Source organism: Nannospalax galili, unplaced genomic scaffold (genome assembly GCF_000622305.1).
Source record: "Nannospalax galili isolate Female #2095 unplaced genomic scaffold, S.galili_v1.0 scaffold165, whole genome shotgun sequence".
In the NCBI taxonomy this organism is placed as follows: Eukaryota; Metazoa; Chordata; class Mammalia; order Rodentia; family Spalacidae; genus Nannospalax; species Nannospalax galili.
The window spans coordinates 826944-844274 of record NW_008352715.1 but is presented as its reverse complement, the minus strand read 5'-3'; the positions used below and the strand labels follow the sequence as shown (position 1 = coordinate 844274).

The following is a 17331-nucleotide window of genomic DNA, read 5'->3' as shown; positions in this document are numbered from 1 at the left end:
ACCCCACCATGACGGACTGAACTCTAACGCATGAACCAAAATGAATATTCCCTCCCTTATGTTGCATTTGTTACTGCTTTATGAAAAGTAACTAACACTGCATGAAATTTAATGTTACAATTTTACTAGATGGTTATTGCTAAATGAATGTCTTGACTATTAATGTTCCAGAATGTTTAAAAATAACTTTACATTTTCTTTGTCACTGTAACTTTTGGTAAACGATTTATTAGCTTTTTGTCCAAATTTAATAATCACAATTTGCACTTGACTCACAATGTAACTAGTGGAATTTCATACATTCTGAAAATGGATCGCCTACCTAAACATGTGAATAGGTGACTGCATATCCACCAAGATTTCTCTCTCCTTTTGCTGCAGAGATATGCTAGTATATATTTTTCAGCACTGACGTATCCCCTTTCAGATTGCTGTACAGTCTTCCTTACTCAGGTCCACCCCTTCAACATTAGTGAATCATAAGCTTTCTTTATAGACTCTACTTTTATCATAGTCCTTAATCTCCTCTCTCGATCTAGACCAGGCCTGAGGATTCAGTGACCTATAGCTGACAACTTCTCAGATCTCATCCTTGAGCGCGACTATCTCTCTTGAGATTCAAACTTTGCTAACTCATCTGTCCCCATTCGCATGATCTTTCTGAGTGTCCTCTTCCCATTTCTCTTCCTCACTAGGTTTTTCCTTTGCATGGAACATGGTATATAGCAGACGTCCTCGGGATTTTCTGAGCACTGATTTTTCTGTAAGATAGGGCAGAAATGGTCTGTGCATCCCTTTTGGTTTCCATTTCTCTCCAAAATTTAGACACTGTGTCAATTAGGGGAGCACCCAAACTGAGTATGAAATGAACACAGTCAAATTTTTTACAGATTGTGTACTATAATCAGTTTTCCCTTTGCTGCATCAGTAATATTTTCTGGATGGCTAATCCAGGCTACATTACACATTTCAAATGTGTCAACTCAATGCCTGAGTGCCTTGTCATTATTCTCATTTTTGATGCCTTTTTCTTTCCAATTACATGCTTGAAGCACAAGACACTGAAATGCAATTCTTCTTCCTTAATAGCATAGTGACTTAAATTTAGATTCCTTAGAGTTTTAACTGAAATTCATATAGTAGCAAGTTGCAAAAGTTCTTAACACTGTGTTAGAAAATTCACCTCCATTAAGTACAGCTCTATAAGGAACAATGACTGAAATTTTTTAACAATGAATTTTATGTTAAAATTTGTTGCAGCTACTTTGTTTGTTTCTGCCCCCAAATCTCCAAGTATCCATGTGATTAGACCTCAGTACTGAACTATGAACAAGACATACAAATGATTAATTTTGCAAAAGTAAATCTAGGCTCTACAAGATCATGGGTAAGACAAGGGGATGTGCCATGATATGAATCGGAAAACTTTGTGGGAATAAGACAAATACTAAATAGTTTTCTGCCTGAATATACTCACTGCTGTAGAAGCTGAATATTCTACAGACCCATGTGGTAGATGTCCATGGGATGGGAACAGAGGAAACAGTAGTGCTATCTGAGTCCTCTAGACAACCTAGTCCCCAAGATTACAATGAGACAGTCTGCCTGCCACGAAGAGGCAGTCCAGAGTGGCTGGCTCAGAACAAGAAACATTCTAGCACTTTTCAAATTGAAACTGGCACTCATGCAAATGAAGTTATTAGTAGTGAGTGAAGTTAGATATAAATGAAGGATCTTATTAGTTTGTTGACATTTAATCAAATTTTTAAAAAGTCTTTTGGATCAGCTCATAGGCCTGTATTGTCAATTTTCAAAAATATACAACAATATGAAAATCAGTTCTAAAAACAGCTTTAATAGAATTCAATAAAGTGCACAAGAAAAATTGTAATTTGCATAGGCTAATTTACACATATGTGTAACTGAGAAATGAATTTGGAAGATGTTAGCCTTCCATCTGTATCACACAGAGAAAAATTGGGAAAATGATTTACCAACTGTTAATAAACAATTTTAAGCAGATTCTCATGTTCTCATCTCAAAACACATTGCCAAAGTCTCAAATATATTTTATGAACACTCTTGCTAGGAATGGTGTTTCATTTCCATGTGATTCTATAATTTCTGTGTATGTATAATAATATGTTGACTTTAGACCTTAAATTGTTTTTAAAGACTATGTAAACGAATTTAGTCAGTGCTATTTGTGGTCTAGGAACAAAGAACAGTGATTTGTATCGGGTCAAATGCTTGGGTTATTTCTTCTGAGCTCTTCAATGCACAGCTCTTTCCATTGAGCTCCTACTTTTCTGAGCTTTATTATGGAATTCCCTTAAGTGTTAGCCTGTGCTAGGCTATAAAGTTGTTTATTTTTCTAGGTTATAAAGGTGAACAGTCTCATTATTAATCTTCTTCAATGTGTTAAGATTCAATTTAAAAATATGCATGACCAATAATTTTCACCAGATGAGATTTACATATCTTAATTGGGTAATTTTTTTTCTTTAAGACTAACTAGATTGAAAAGGATATCAGTATAAATGTTTACGTGTAACTCCAAATTTATATAAAAGAATATGGTTTCAAAAAATATTAGTCAAATTCGTCACCTCTCTTCACTGGTGGAATTTATTGGTTAATTTTGTCATAGCTGCTTTCGCTGTCCTTCACTGGCAATTAGACAGAGGCAGACATTACTCATCACTGATCTAGTGTTTAGAGTAGGAGTATGAATGACGGTATCATTATAGAACCCAAAAGTTAAGTTAAACAAAACATAAACAGAAACCATTGGTTTGAGGAGAACAGAGAAAATCTAGATGCAGACTTTCAGAGAATTACCCCCTTTCTCATTTATTCCTGGGCTGGAAAAAGTGTGAGCCTCTAGGCTAGCCAAGATTCACAGGCTGGAATCTCAGTACTCAGCCTGACAATCAGCTCCGTAGCTGATAAACAGAGCAGAAGTAGGTAATAGCTATGTGGTTTGTTATATGTTCATTCAGTGAGGTTCAGAGTAGTTAGTACTATTATTGAATACATTCTAAGTCCCAAAGAGTCTGAGCAAAATGAGTGCTATTTCATCCTCAGAACAATCTTATGTCCCGTATAAGTATTTCCATTTCTATAGAAGGGGAAACAGAGGCACAGAAACTAAGAAGCCCAGGATCATGTCATAACTAGTAAGTGTTGAAGCCAGGATGTCACCCATCCAATCATGCTGAAATCAGAGGCAACACTTTAAACCACCACTTTGCTGCCGTGCAGAGAGGTCTGTTCAGAAGACAGGTTACATTACCAGTTTCTTGTTTAACAAGAGTAACACCAAGGACTTTGCTCAGCAATCCATCAAATCAATGGCCCAGGATAATCATAAGAACAAAGATTGAATGGTAAGACTTTGGACCATGAACTGAGAAAACAGTCTAGATAAAGCGTACCAGTGAACTCTTACAATGATAACGGCAGTGGTGGCATACACAGTGATTAGCTACTAAAGTAGTCTGAGATTTTAATTCTTGTGGCTCCAGGGAAAGTCAAGTGTTGACTCTTACCCTGAATGTACGCACTCCTCAGCAAATGGGGTCACCCATCCAGAGGATGAGCCTGCAACATCTCCTGTAAACACGGTAGAGAGAAGCAGCATGAGGTGGGGTGGTATGGGGTGTGAGCCTGTAGACTTCTAAATCCCCTTTGCTCTGCAGTAGTAATTCTGTGATCCAGGGAAACACTGTCATTCTTTCCACTTTCCTATCTTTCAACACTGACAGCTCAGATTCTGCAATACTTGGATAGAAGCTACTTATTAAAAAATAATTAACAGTAAGATCATCATGGGAAATGCTGTGTTTAAACATGAATTCACGGAATTTTCAGGGTTTTACAACTGTTGTCTGTGAGCCTAAAGCCTAAAATTAGCAACAGTCAACAGGAAATGAAGCGCTGTGGTTAAGGTCTACACTGACCACAACTGAATGACTGCCTGCTGCTTTGAAGCCTAACTTCTTCAGACCTTTTATATTAAATACTTTTCAGGTAATAATAGACAAATTACTACACAAAATCTTTATTTGAAGCACTGTGGAGGAGTCTTCTTCATATACTTGTAATAATTTAACACACAAATTATTTTGTGAAGTTCATTTGTATTTTGTGTGTATGAGTGCTTTGCCTGGATGTATGTAAGTGCACCCATGTATGCAATGCCCTTGGGGGCCAGAAGAAGGCAATGGATCACTGGAACTGCAGTTATTGTGAGTGCTGGGAACTGAAACCCCCGTTCTCTGCAAGAGCAGCGAGTGCTCTTAACAGCTGAGCCATCTCTCCAGCCCCAACCTAAATATTTTTAAAAGCCTCAGTTGTAGATATTCCTTTCTATGAACAGGACAGGTATCGTCTACAAATTTGGTGAGGTCTTTTCCTTCTTCTATAAGCACTATGCATGTGTATGTCTGTATGTATGCTTGCATACACACATGTGCATAATATAAACATCTTCATTTTATTGTATGAAATTTTAAAAGTAAAATATATTAAAAATGTGAATGAAGTAATTAAAGGCATGCAAAATATCAAATATTTATTAATATTTAAGTTTTGTGTCTACCATGTGTAAAGCTATGACAGTCACTGGGGAAAAAACAAATGAATGGGTCAGTCACTAAACAGAACCAAGAATGGAGGAATAAGAGGTTAACAGATACACATATAACTTAAATGTAAGAAAGGCATCCAAAGGTGTGCCTCTCTGAGACAGAAGGAAAGCATTTAAAATCTAGCTGCAAGGCAGTCATACCGATTTGACACTTGACATGGAATGGTGGAAGACAGAGACAGACTGGAACTTTAAGAACACTACCATTCCTTTGTGATGGCTGAACACCTCCTTCAGAATAAAAGCAACTTCTATTTATCTAATGCCTACTTTACATTCACTTCTCTTAGTCTCACATCTTGTAAACTTGGTGTGCAGGCAAAACATCTGAGCTTCTGAGTGGTTTAGTAAGCAACTCAATGTCCCAGCGGGATCATGGTAGACTTGGAATTCAGTTCCAGGTTGGCCCCAGTTCTGTGTTACAAGAACAGGCTCATCTGGCATGGGATCCACAGAGCCCTTTTCTCTAGTACCAGTCTTTTCCAGGCTATTTTGAGATTGGCTACTCCTAACTCTCCCCTAGCTGATGGCAGACTGTCACTCTTGCCTGTTGAGATTCTGCTGGGTTCAGCCTTTCTCGATAGTTTCAAGGCTTTGCTTTGCCCAATATGGTCGGCGAAATGCTGGCTTTCTGCCTTCCTTGTTAACCCCTGGTGTGGCTCTTGTTGGTTTGGTTGACCCTGCAGCCTTGTGTTGATAGTGAGCATTCAGCATTCTCTGCTGGATCAGCAGAGCAGGGTGTGCTGGGGCAGAGGGAACATTTATTCTACCCTCTTTGGCAGGAAGAATCGCGTCTTTGTCAGTGTTCAAGTTGCAAATACATGCTCTTTTGTACACTCCATGATACTTCCTGGGTATGCCATTAACTGTTTCCCAGGCAGCAGAAGTGCTGGGGTCACTGCTGAATTACCCTTTAACTTCTCCACTGTATGTGAACCTCCGACTGTTTTGTCCAGCTCTACTACTGAATTCCGGGTGTGACAAAAGGCTGATTCTCATTAACTAAGTCTGATAAAAAGAATCATGTGCCAAATCTTTGACAAAACAAATCTATTTTAATCACTATTGTGCATATAACTTAACATAATTCGCATATAGCATATAATAGGTGTTCAGTTAAAATTTACTGAATGAACTTGAGAAGCAAGTGAGCTCCGTGTGTGTGGGGGCAAATGTATGTGTGTGTGCACATTTGCATTTTAAAACTTATTTGCTTTCCTTTCTGAATGGAGAAGCTTAGCTTAATTATCACTGCTGACTATTGAGGGTAAAAGATAATTTAGTTGATTCTGAATTTAAGAAGTAGTGATGTTTAGGCAAAAAGCATGTTTGAAGTGTGAGTAATGTTTTCTGGGTAAGCTCTTTTTTCTGAGTGGCTAGTTATTGAAAAATGTTTACCGTGGCCCCCACTCGTCTGCTGTTTCAGGTCTAGTATGTATATAAAGCTGCTGCACAATTTTTAGCTGTGGGAAAAGAGAAAAGTGACTTGTATTATGCATTCTCTACCAAAGAGTTGTTTCATAGAAACATGCAAAAGGCATGTTTGAAGTGTGAGTAACGTTTTTTGGTTAAGCTCTTTTTTCTGAGTGGCTAATTATTGCAAAATGTTTATAGTGGCCCACTCGTCTGCTGTTTCAGGTCTGGATATGTGTATCAAGCTGCTGCACAATTTCTAGCTGTGGGAACATAATCAGAAAACGGACACGTGAATTGTATTATGAATTCTCTACCAAAGAGTTATTTCATAGATACCGAGGGCTCTTTTCAGCAAGAACCTAGGACAATCTATCTTTTAGAAGAAAACAAAAACAAAACAAAACATAAGTCTAGAAAAATCTTTGGGGGTAAAATCTCAGATCTATTTTCCTTAGGAATTTTGTTTCAAGGTATGGAAAATATATAATTAGGAACCATTTATTATACAAAAAATAGAGATACTTACCTGTCTCCTCTGATTTATTTTGGTGAGGAAACTGGCTTGGTTCTGTTAACACATTTCTACTTAGATTTACTTATAAGAGGATAACATCCTTATTCTGATCTCCAGCTTTATTTAACCTCTGATGATAGAAAGGAAATAAAATGTGATTTTAAAAGAGATCTTAGAAACACAGAAGCTGCCACATTTGCTTATGAAATAATAGAACATCTAACAGACATATTACAAGAAAAGAGATCAAGCTAGATGACCAAAGACCTTTCCAACAGCGAAGAGCCCAGGATCAATTATTTCACTGGTAAATTCTTCTGAACATCTAGAGAATAGCAATCTTTCTAAAATCTCTCTGAAAAAGAAGGAATACATTCTAACTCACCCTACCAGGCAGCATTACCCTGAGGCTAAACCCAAGCAGACATCATAAGAAAGGACAATTACTGGCTAATGTTCTTTGTGAATAAAGATACAGGAATTCTTAATAGACTACTAGCAAATAGAATCTGGCAGAATATTAAGTGGAATTTGCTACTGAAATACAAAAATGGTTTTACACAGAAGCCAATCAATGTAACACATTGACATTATGAATGCGGGCTATATATGAACACCTTTATTGATGCAGAAATGTACATGACAAAATCCTAAACCAATTCACAATAACAGAAAACCACTCAACACAGTAGATGGAGAAGAGAAATTTCTCAACCTGGCTAAGAGCATTGATGAAAACCCAGAAGTTATGTCATGGTCAGTGATATAAGACCAAAAAGTAGAGGAGTAGGAACAAGAGAAAGATGCCTGTACTACAAATTCTAGCCATATCAATAAGCTAGGAAAATAAACAAAAGACGCCCAGATTGAAAGGAAGAAGAAAAGGCATTTGTTGGTGAAATGATCTTATCTGTGGTGCATGCAAATGATCCGTTAGGAAAACTGAAGCTAATAAATAAATTGGATCAAGTTGCAGGGTACAAGCAGGGCACACAAAACAACTGCGTTCCTGCACACAAGCAATGATCAATACAAAAATGAAGGTGAGGCTTTCAAGGGAAACATGGTCACTTGTAAGGTTTAAACAGATGGTGGTGGAGAAGTTCCATGTCCCACTGAAAGCTGCTTAAGGCAGGTGCCATGGGAAATCTATCACAATAAAAACATTTTTTCCAGTATGGAAGGGAAGATGAGAAGGGAGTCTAAGCCAAACAGACTAAGCCAAGTCAAATGTTGCTACACGATGTTTATCAGGAGATTTCAAGAATATGTTTTGGACCCAGTGGCATAAAAAATAATTTTTTTCTCAAGAAAAAAAGAAAAAAAATCACCATTTCATATTAAAATCCTTCAAATGCTACAAACTACTTATGCAAATATGTTAACACCCACCTGTGTTCAAAATGTATTATCAGAGAAATGCTTCATTTGGTCAGTCAATGATCGTTAACGGTTGAGGAGGGCCTTACTCCTGATAGATGGTTTCAGAACCAGGTCAATTAAGTTTGGTTTGCTGGATGCATTTTCACAAGCATATGAAAGTATTTTCCACTGCTGTGGCTATGATTCTAATTGGATCATGTGACAGTAGCTGAGGGCAGGTTGAAAAACAAGGCAAAACACAGCTACCAGATGCACACAGAGTCGGCTTTGCCTGTGTCTACAACAATATTGTTGGGTTAAGCAAAGAGACTGTGGCTGGACTAGGAAAAGAGGAGGTGAGGAGGAGCAGGGTAATAAGAAAACAGCTGCCTCCCCCCACTTCCCTTTAGTTCAAGGAAGAGTTGCTTCTAATCAGGATAACTGAACTGAAGCAAGTTTGGCAGAATCACAGGTCCTACCCACAAAAACACAGATCTGTAAGAGAGCCTTTGGTTTCTATACTAAACTTGCTTGGTTTGCTTGTAAAGGCTTGTAGATCTTTACCAGGCTGATGTGGGGGCAGGTGTTTGTGGTAGCCTCTTGAAGCTTATCTTCAGGATATTTAATTCACTATATGTACCAAGATTTTTCTTCTCATCAAGCCTAAGGTGACTTTCTGTGAAAGGAAATGTCAGAAGAGATCACTCGTAAGCTTTCATCCCACTTAATATTTTGTGATTTCAGAAAAGGAGCAAAAAACTGTTCACTAGGAAAAGTCATTCAGGCAGGTACAATTTACACATGAGTCACTGCTCTTTTCATTCACTATTTTTGAGTCATTCTCTTGGTAGTTAGTGGACATTTTGTCACAGCCTGCACACTAATTATAAGCTTTTATTGACTTAGGGTAGAAGAGTTCAGATGCATCTAAAGCCATGGAAGCCTAGTGAGCTCTGCTGGCCACTCAGTCCAGTGTGCCAGCGCTTGTTGTTTCTGATACTGTCCACAGCTATCCATCTGAATTCATAGTTTGATAGCTAAATATTATATATTGCCTGTATAATCTTTCTGAAAAAACTGAATTTCAGAGAAGAATTGGACATTGTTAAGACTGGTCAACATTCAATTCCATTGTAATTGTTTTTTCTTTTTTTCTTTTACTATTCCTAGAAGAATTCTGGAAGAGTTCTGAAAAATGAGCCATGGTCATGAGCATATGGTGGCTGGTTTGTCAAGCAGCCTTTCTTGAACTTCAGTGACCAGCCGAATTTAAATCAGTGAACTTACTAGTAAGATTTATGCCTTACCCACTTCAAAAGGAATTTTGCTTAAAGATGATGAGAGGAATGGATTATGGTAAGAAATAAAGCAAGCCTTGTCCACGAACATTGTTTGGTGGTGTACTTTGAACAAACAAAACACCAAAAAAAAAAAAAAAAAAAGCACTCTGAAAGCAAAGCCTCAGACTTTCTCTAGTAAATATGAAGTTGCATTTTAGCAGTTTAGGTTAACAGGACTCTGAGACTAAATGGCATCAAAGTTTTGATAACAGAGTATGAAGGTTCCTGTTGGGGTGCAAAAGAAAATTTACTAGGAATATATCAGTCAGAATAAAAGCTAGTAAAATACTTAAAATTATTTTTATGTTTTGAGAATTTCAATTTCATGATTTTTTTCTTTAATTATAATAATTTTACACACACACACACACACACACACACACACACACACACACCCTACTTAGTCCATTTAGTGGTGCTAGTATGAACAAGTGTTTAGAGCTGAGCACTTAGGATTAAACAACCCATCAGGGAGCTCATCCCTAGAGAAAACTGATTCCCTATCGGCAGCAATGATTGACTGCCTTCATCTAGAAGTAGGACCCTGTAAAATTTCCCCCATCCATATTGGCATGTCAACTGGTGTCATTATGTAGATCTTGTTTATGAAAACCACAAAATAGATTTAAGATCAGTTCAACAGGTCAGCTTGAAAAATGTTTCTTTTAGTATCTCCAGGCACAGGGCTTTCTGGGCTTTCTATTGGAAAAAGACATAAGTCAAATCAATGGCCACACTTGTTTCTATTTGTACAGAAAACAGCAGCTCCAGATATATTAAACTGCATCATATGCTTTCTTTGTTCTGTCAGTAGGAGCTTCTCCTCATCTGAAACAACTGAGACACAGTCATGGATCTTGTTTTTGCTGTAACTCTTTGTCTTTTGGTTCCCAAACTAGCACACTCCAGCGACTTCTAGCATCAAAAAAAGACCAACAGTACTCCAGGATAATAATTGCTATAACAATAATTATTGTTAATGATTCTAAACACTCTTATCAGAACTGTGAACTATTTTATTTTATTCAGACTCTGAATTTTTTGTGCTATTTTATCTTACTTTAATATTTTTTTTGAGACAGGGCCTCCCTGTAGCCCCAGCTGTCCTAGAACTCTCTATGTAGACTAGGCTGGCATTGATCTCACAGAGATCCACCTGTCTCTGCATCCTGAGTGCTGGGATTAAAGGCATGAGCCACCATGTGCTACTTACTTTACTTTTTGATTTTAGATTATGTTGCTTGTCAGATCCAATTTATAAATCCTGACAGTGTCTAAACCTGAAACAGAGATAAAGGTGATGCCAAGGTAGTTCAAGGAAATAATTTAGGGCTCCATTTCATCATAAGAGATATAATACAGATTGCTAGTATGATCATTGCCAGGAAGGTAACAGCTCCCACAGACCAGGCCTGGTCTGAGGTTCCCAGACTTCCAAACCACACTACCATGTCACCTGTACCTTCTACATTTGTAAATGGATAAGACTCCATTTCAACGAACCTCATGAAAGTGAAAAAGGTTGGAAGAATATATTCTATCTACAAAAGATAGATATGTGTGCTTGTCTCTCCCTCTCACCATGACAGCTGCAGGGAAAAGGTATAGGGTGCCTTGAAAGTCTTGAGTAATACGGTAGGTTTTCCTTTTCTGCCCCTCTCTCTTTCTGCCTTGGTAGCATTGAGCATCATTGTAAATTTGAGTTTCAGTCTGAACTGGTTTGTTTTCATAGTTTTCAACTTTCTTGACCAGAAAAGCTGATCTGAGAGCCCAATGTTGACAATTTACCCTCAGTATATGAAGCATAGGAGTTATGGACTCTGACTTGATCCCAACATGAACTTCATGCCAGCTATAATTGCTATCAATGGCAGGTGAGACAGACAAAATTCCATTTGTCTATTTTTGCTTTTGTTTCCTGTGTTTCAAGAATTCATGGCTTATACCAGTTTTTTGAAGTGTCTTCCCTATGTTTTCTTTTCATATTTAAACAGTTCTAGGTTCTATATTGGGCCTCTGATCCACTATTCTTGCATGTCTGCCATAAAGCCCCACAGCAAAGGGAACAACTGATAGAGTGATGAGACAGCTGAGGAGAAGATATGCACCAACTGTTCATCCAGGCTTATTTATATTTGGAGAATAAAGAACTCAATAACAACAAAAATAAGTAATCCAATTAAAATGGGCAATTAAATGATCTGAATTGGAACTTTTCAAAAGAAGGAATGCAAATGTTTAACAAACAAATGAAAAATATGCTCAATGTTTAGTCAGGAAATGTAACTCAAAGCGACAACAAGATTTCTCACCGTAGTCAGAATGGTTATCATTGTGATAAAAATAGCAATAAATGCTCCTAAAGATGTGAGAAAAAAAGAACTTCTGTACGTTGTTGGTAGAAATGTAAATTACTAAAGCCACTGTGGAGAACGTATGAAGACCTCAAAAAAAACAAAAAAACAAATAAATCAATGATCCAATTACATCACTTTCTGATATTTATCAAAAGGAAGTGAATTCCAAACAAATGGCTAAACCCCAATGTTCGCTGTGGCAGTATTCAAAACTGATAGGCTATAAAATCGAAGTAGGTGTTCATCAGCTAGTGAAGAAGGAAAGATGCATATCTACACTGAGGGACATTATTAAGCTCAAGGAAGTAGAAATGCTGTCGTTTGTGGCTAAATGGGAACAATTTTAAGAGAGTATGTAAAATGAAATAAGCCTGGCACAGAAAAATAAACATTGCTTGTTGTCTTTCATATGTAGGAGCTGAAAACTTGTCATCCTGTATGTAGAATAGTGATTATTAGAAGTCGGAAAGTGAGGCCGAAGGTGGACCAGTTAAGGGAGGTTGGCTCGACAATGGTTACACCTAAACACAGTTAATTAGAAGGGATAATTTCTATGTATAGCAACACAGTTCATAATAATATTATGTTTTATAAAGATCTAGAAAAGAAGAGCTTGACAGTTTCAAACATAAAGAAAATAGGCTTGGTGGCCTGTATTGGTAATTCCAGCAATTGTAAATCTGAGGAAGCATGATTAAGATTTAGATTCCCAGGATATATAGAGAGACCTGGTCAAGAAGAAAGAGCTAATGAAAAATAAAAACAAAGAAATGATAAAGGAGAGAAGGGAGTAGAAAATAAAATATTAATTACCTTATTCAATCAGTGTATATTGCATGACTGTGTTTAAATATCACAATGTATCCAATTAATGTGTAAAATTAGTACTTGTTAATTAGAAAACTTTAATAACAAAAATGAAGACAAAAATCTCTAAAATATTTGTGTCATCAATAAAAATTAGAGTGTGTACTTTGAATTTCTCATTCTTAATATAGCTAAATCATTTTACTTTAAAACTTCAAGAAAAATTTAAAGTAATTTAGTTTTATCTTTCCTTTATAATAAGAATTTGTCAAATGGTAGGTGCACAGCTCTTCCTTATATGAAGAATTATGTTTCTATTTTGAGAAAAACTCTTCAATACCTATTTTGTTCAGTCTTATTATTCTTATCCATAATGTGGTTTCTAAGCCACATTATGCTGATGCTTAAAAAAGAGACAGCCTAGGAAGATCAGCTCTTCCACCCAGCAGTAATCAGTCTCTAGTATTTCTTCAGCTAAGATTGGGATCAGCTGCCCATTTCTCCAGCCCCAATTCTATGCTGGATTTTTGTTTGCTTGAGTTTGCATGGGTTTCATGCATGCTGACACCATTGCTGTAGATTCATATGATCAGTGTCCCAGGAGCTCTATTTCCATATGGTCATGCACTTCTTCCCTGGCTCTTACAATCTTTCTGCCCCCCCCCCGCCCCGCTTCCTAGCACAAATGATATAATATATGAATTCCAGTGGGGAGGCTATGGGAGGGTGCCAGAGGGGATGGGGGTGTAAAGATGATTAAGATTGTTTGAGATGTTCTGTATGAAATACACAAAAATTCAATAAAAACAAATAAAAAAAAAAGAGGAAGCCTAACTCTTAGCATTACTTTAAGGTTAAGAGTGGACCTGAACTGCTGAACACCTGTTCTTTCAAATGTGTCTGGTAACTCTGTTCCCCAGCAAACACTTCACTCATTCTTTTACAGAAACAGTGTCTCCAGCTGAAAAAGACAGAACCCATCCTTATCAGAGAATCTTGTCCTTTGGTCTCTGGACCTGGAATATCACACACATACAACTACAAGCAGACTTTTCAATTTCTCTCACTGTTTTCAGTGAGATAAGCAGGAGATATCAGAGCTTTCAGTGTTGTGACATGTAAAGCATGCATGCATTCATACACTATCTTGGGTGGAGGACAAGAGGGGTCCTGAGGGATTAGGGTCTTATGTGCAGGTCACAAGAGGAGCACATGGTTCAGTGAGTTTTATGTTTCAAACAGTAACTTTTTGGTGCAAGGTTGGTAAAAATCTTTAGTCCAGATTATGCCCATACTATAAAAGTCATTCCAGAAATGACAAGAGCAACCAAAGCAGCAATTGTCATGATAAACCTCTCTTTTCCCACATGAGTTCCAAATGATGGTGTGCCATTCAGTTCCAAACAGCTCTCTAAGGATATCTTCTCTGATGGGCTGACACTGAGCTGGAACTGAATGAAGATTTCAGGGAGAGTAAGACTGAGATCTCTGAAAAAAGGCTTACTTTCTGTGGGACTGTGTTTACGTAGCACTAATCCAAGAAGGCAATCAGAAACATAACATGGAGAAAGCAAGTGGCTTGTACGGTGAATTGAACCTTTCACTCTGTTTTCGGTTTGTGTTTAGCTTATTACTAGCAATGGGGATTGGACCAGGGTCTCTTGCACTCTTCACACTTTTTTATGGCACTGGAATACAAACTAATACATAGTTTTAGGTTTGCTAGATTTTAGAGAAGAATAAAATTCCTGCTCAAAGCTCCTGATGGTGAAATATCATTAGCATCTATGGCCATTTCTATTTCGAGAATTGGAGTAGAAACTGGTAAGTCGGGGAGTAGGTGGGGAGTCGTTGCTGTTGAACTCATCTCCCTAAGTCTGCAGCCATAGTAAGCAGACCTACACCAGCAGGAACTTTCACCCACTGCAGGGTGTGCATAGCAATGGGTCAACCAGCAGAGACATGATGAATGATGTGATGCTTAAAATAAAATTATTCGAGGGGCTGGAGAGATGGCTCAGTATTTAAGAGCACTGGCTGCTCTTGCAGAAGACCCAGGTTCAAATCCCTGCACCCAAATGGTGGCTTACTAATATCTGTAACTCCAATTCTATGGGTTCTGACACCCTCTTCTGACCTCTGTGGGCACTGTGTGATATGGTGCATGGTACACACATGCAGGTATAACATTCATACACACAAAATAAAAAATAAATGAAAAATAAAATTTTTAATTTTATGAATAAAGAGTCCTTGAAAGAAAAAAAATTAAAGTGAGAGAAATGAATGTTTGAAGGAAATCAGGAATCCAAATTTGGAGATGCCTAATAAATATATGAAGGCATTTGGTGATACCAGTGTGGAGCTTAAGGAAGGAAGTATGAAAATGTGAAAGCCAAGGAAGGAATATGTTAGTTATGAGCACAGAAGTAGCACCCAAAGCTATGGACTAGATATGGTTAGTATGGCAAGAAAGTAGACAGAAAACAGAAGGCCGAGTACCAAGCTCTGCAACACTCCAACATTTGCAAATCTAAGAGCAGAAGGAGCCGTCAAAGAACACTAAAGCCAGCCACATTACAAGAGTGTGATGTCATTAAGGGGAAGCTTAAGGACAAGATTTTGAGCAGAGAATGCTCAAGGATGTTAAAGAATGCTGTGAAGAATGAGAGTGAAGATAGAAATGCAGTCAAAGCTGAGGTGTATTGTGCCTTTACCACCTGCCAAACATTGTTCTGAAAGCTTACAGGGACTGTTCTACTTAATCCTGACAAGACTCAGATGAAATCATGTCAAAATCTTACACAGAGGGAATTTTCGAAGATAATATTAATAATCTATCCTTTTCATTCAGTTCAACTCTTGATGCAGGAAGATGGAAAAAGTTGATTGCCTCAATCTGAGTATTTTAGGAGGCCATTGTGAATTCTGAGCTATCTTGAAGGGAAAGCAGAAAGTGGGAAACTAGAAATACTGGCTGTATCCAAATAAAGGTACTCCATCTAGAATGTAGAATATTTAATAGATGGTGTATATTATTAAAACAGTGCTGGTATGCATTATCAATACTCTTTCTGGGAACTATTTTCCATACTGAATCAAAGCACTCTATGGCTACATTTATAATTTTAGTCTGTTTTATACCTTACTCAAAGTTCTGAGTTAATGTTTATCAGCGCTGGGATTAGGAAATGAATGAAATAAATTAATTTGGAGATGGCATTACAAATAAGATTTGAACAGTCAGGTCACATACAATATTCCAAACATGCTCAGACCATTGCACAATCATAATTTACATAAACAATTTGTGAAAAAATAGAAGAGATTCATTTATATTGGCTGGGGTGATGGCTTAGTAAAATGTGTGCTGTGCAAACATGAGGACCTGAGTTTGTATCCCTGGTACTCTTGACCAAAGCTGGGCGTGGTCTCACACATTTATAACGCTGGCACACAGAAGGCAGAAACACGCAAATTCCAGATGCTCACTGGCCAGTCAGTCTAGTCATCTGGTGAGCTATTTTTGCAGTGAGAGACCCTATCTCAAAACATAAGGTTGTGCCTATAGTAGAGGACAGTCCATGTCGACCTGTGCTTCCATGTGCATGCTCACGCCAAACATGCACACACATATACTACACACATGACCACAAAATATTTAAAAGTGTTCATTTATGAGATGTTGGTTCCATCTGTGTAAATTTGAGATCTAAATTGCAAAGGAATACAGAGACAAGGCTGTAAACAACAGAAATGAGGGAAATGAGGCAATTTTTAAATGAGAAGATTGGAGCACTTTGGAGAGAAGCAATAAGTTAAAATTTTTTATGGTCAGTCTCTCCAAACTTTATAGGCTAGCATTTAATTCAATTATTTTGATATTATTCACTCTAAAAAGAACATGTTTGTGGGATATGTCTGGTCCAAAGCCATTGATGTATGATTTCTATTATGTATAACGACATATTAACTAATGAAAAAAGCTCGTTTGTGGGGAGGGGAATCAAACTAGCAATAAAGTAAATAAAAGACTTTGACATAGTCTATCAGAATTTTAGAGAGCACTTGATTGTTTAAAAGGAAAAGCCACTGGAGAACAAAATATGTTTTAAGACCTTCAATGAGAGAAGGTAGGAAAACCACAGGTATCTCCCATTACAGGAGTTAAAACAGAGCTGTCTTCTGTAGACAAAAGTTCCTTAGGTTAGGTTGGGATTTCTTACCCATTTCCCTATGTCTATGCTGGGATTTTGTCTGGGTTGAGCCTGCATAGGACTGTGCATGCTGTCACCATTGTTGTGAGTTCATATGAGTAAATGATTAGCTGTCCGGAAGACTGTTTTCTTGTGGTCATCCACTTCCTCTGGATCTTAAAATCTTTCTGCCTCCTCTTCTGCAATGATCCCTGAGTCTTGGGGGGTAGAGGTTTGAAATAACTTTCCTATTCAGGGATAAGTATTCTATGGCTTCTTGTTCTATCCACATTGGTTATTTGTCAGTCTCTGTGTTAATTACCATCTGCTACACAAATCAGACTCTATAATATATGTATAAGAGTTCATTAAATGGGTCAGAGGACAGTGGGGGGGATATAGAGAGAGGAGCAGATTTAAATGCTATCAAACTATACTGTATGAAAATTGCAAAAGTTAAAAAAGTAAAACAAAACACAGAGCTGCATGAAACACTGTGCTCTACAAGGAAAGCCCTGGAGTGTGACAGGGCTACACTGAGGATGGCTGTGTAGTGTTCATCAGACACCTCTCACCATTTCCCCACTCTGACGTAACAGCTGAGGTGACTGCCTTAGGCAATATTCACTTAAAGTGGAAGAAAGTGAGGTCAGCTTTTTCTAAGACAAAAAAGAACCATATAGTCAGG

General features: G+C 37.6%; 1 protein-coding gene and 1 long non-coding RNA gene across 4 annotated transcripts in view; one reads left to right on the top strand and one right to left on the bottom strand.

The window, feature by feature from the left end:
* The window catches only part of B3galt1 (beta-1,3-galactosyltransferase 1), a 580596-nt gene that overhangs the window by 219163 nt on the left and 344102 nt on the right, over positions 1-17331 (bottom strand). The window lies entirely within an intron of this gene.
* LOC115067132 lies at positions 3929-12504 on the top strand. Its single transcript, XR_003846565.1, has 4 exons — positions 3929-4032; positions 9114-9299; positions 11036-11157; positions 11278-12504. It is a non-coding gene; the product is annotated as an uncharacterized LOC115067132 (long non-coding RNA).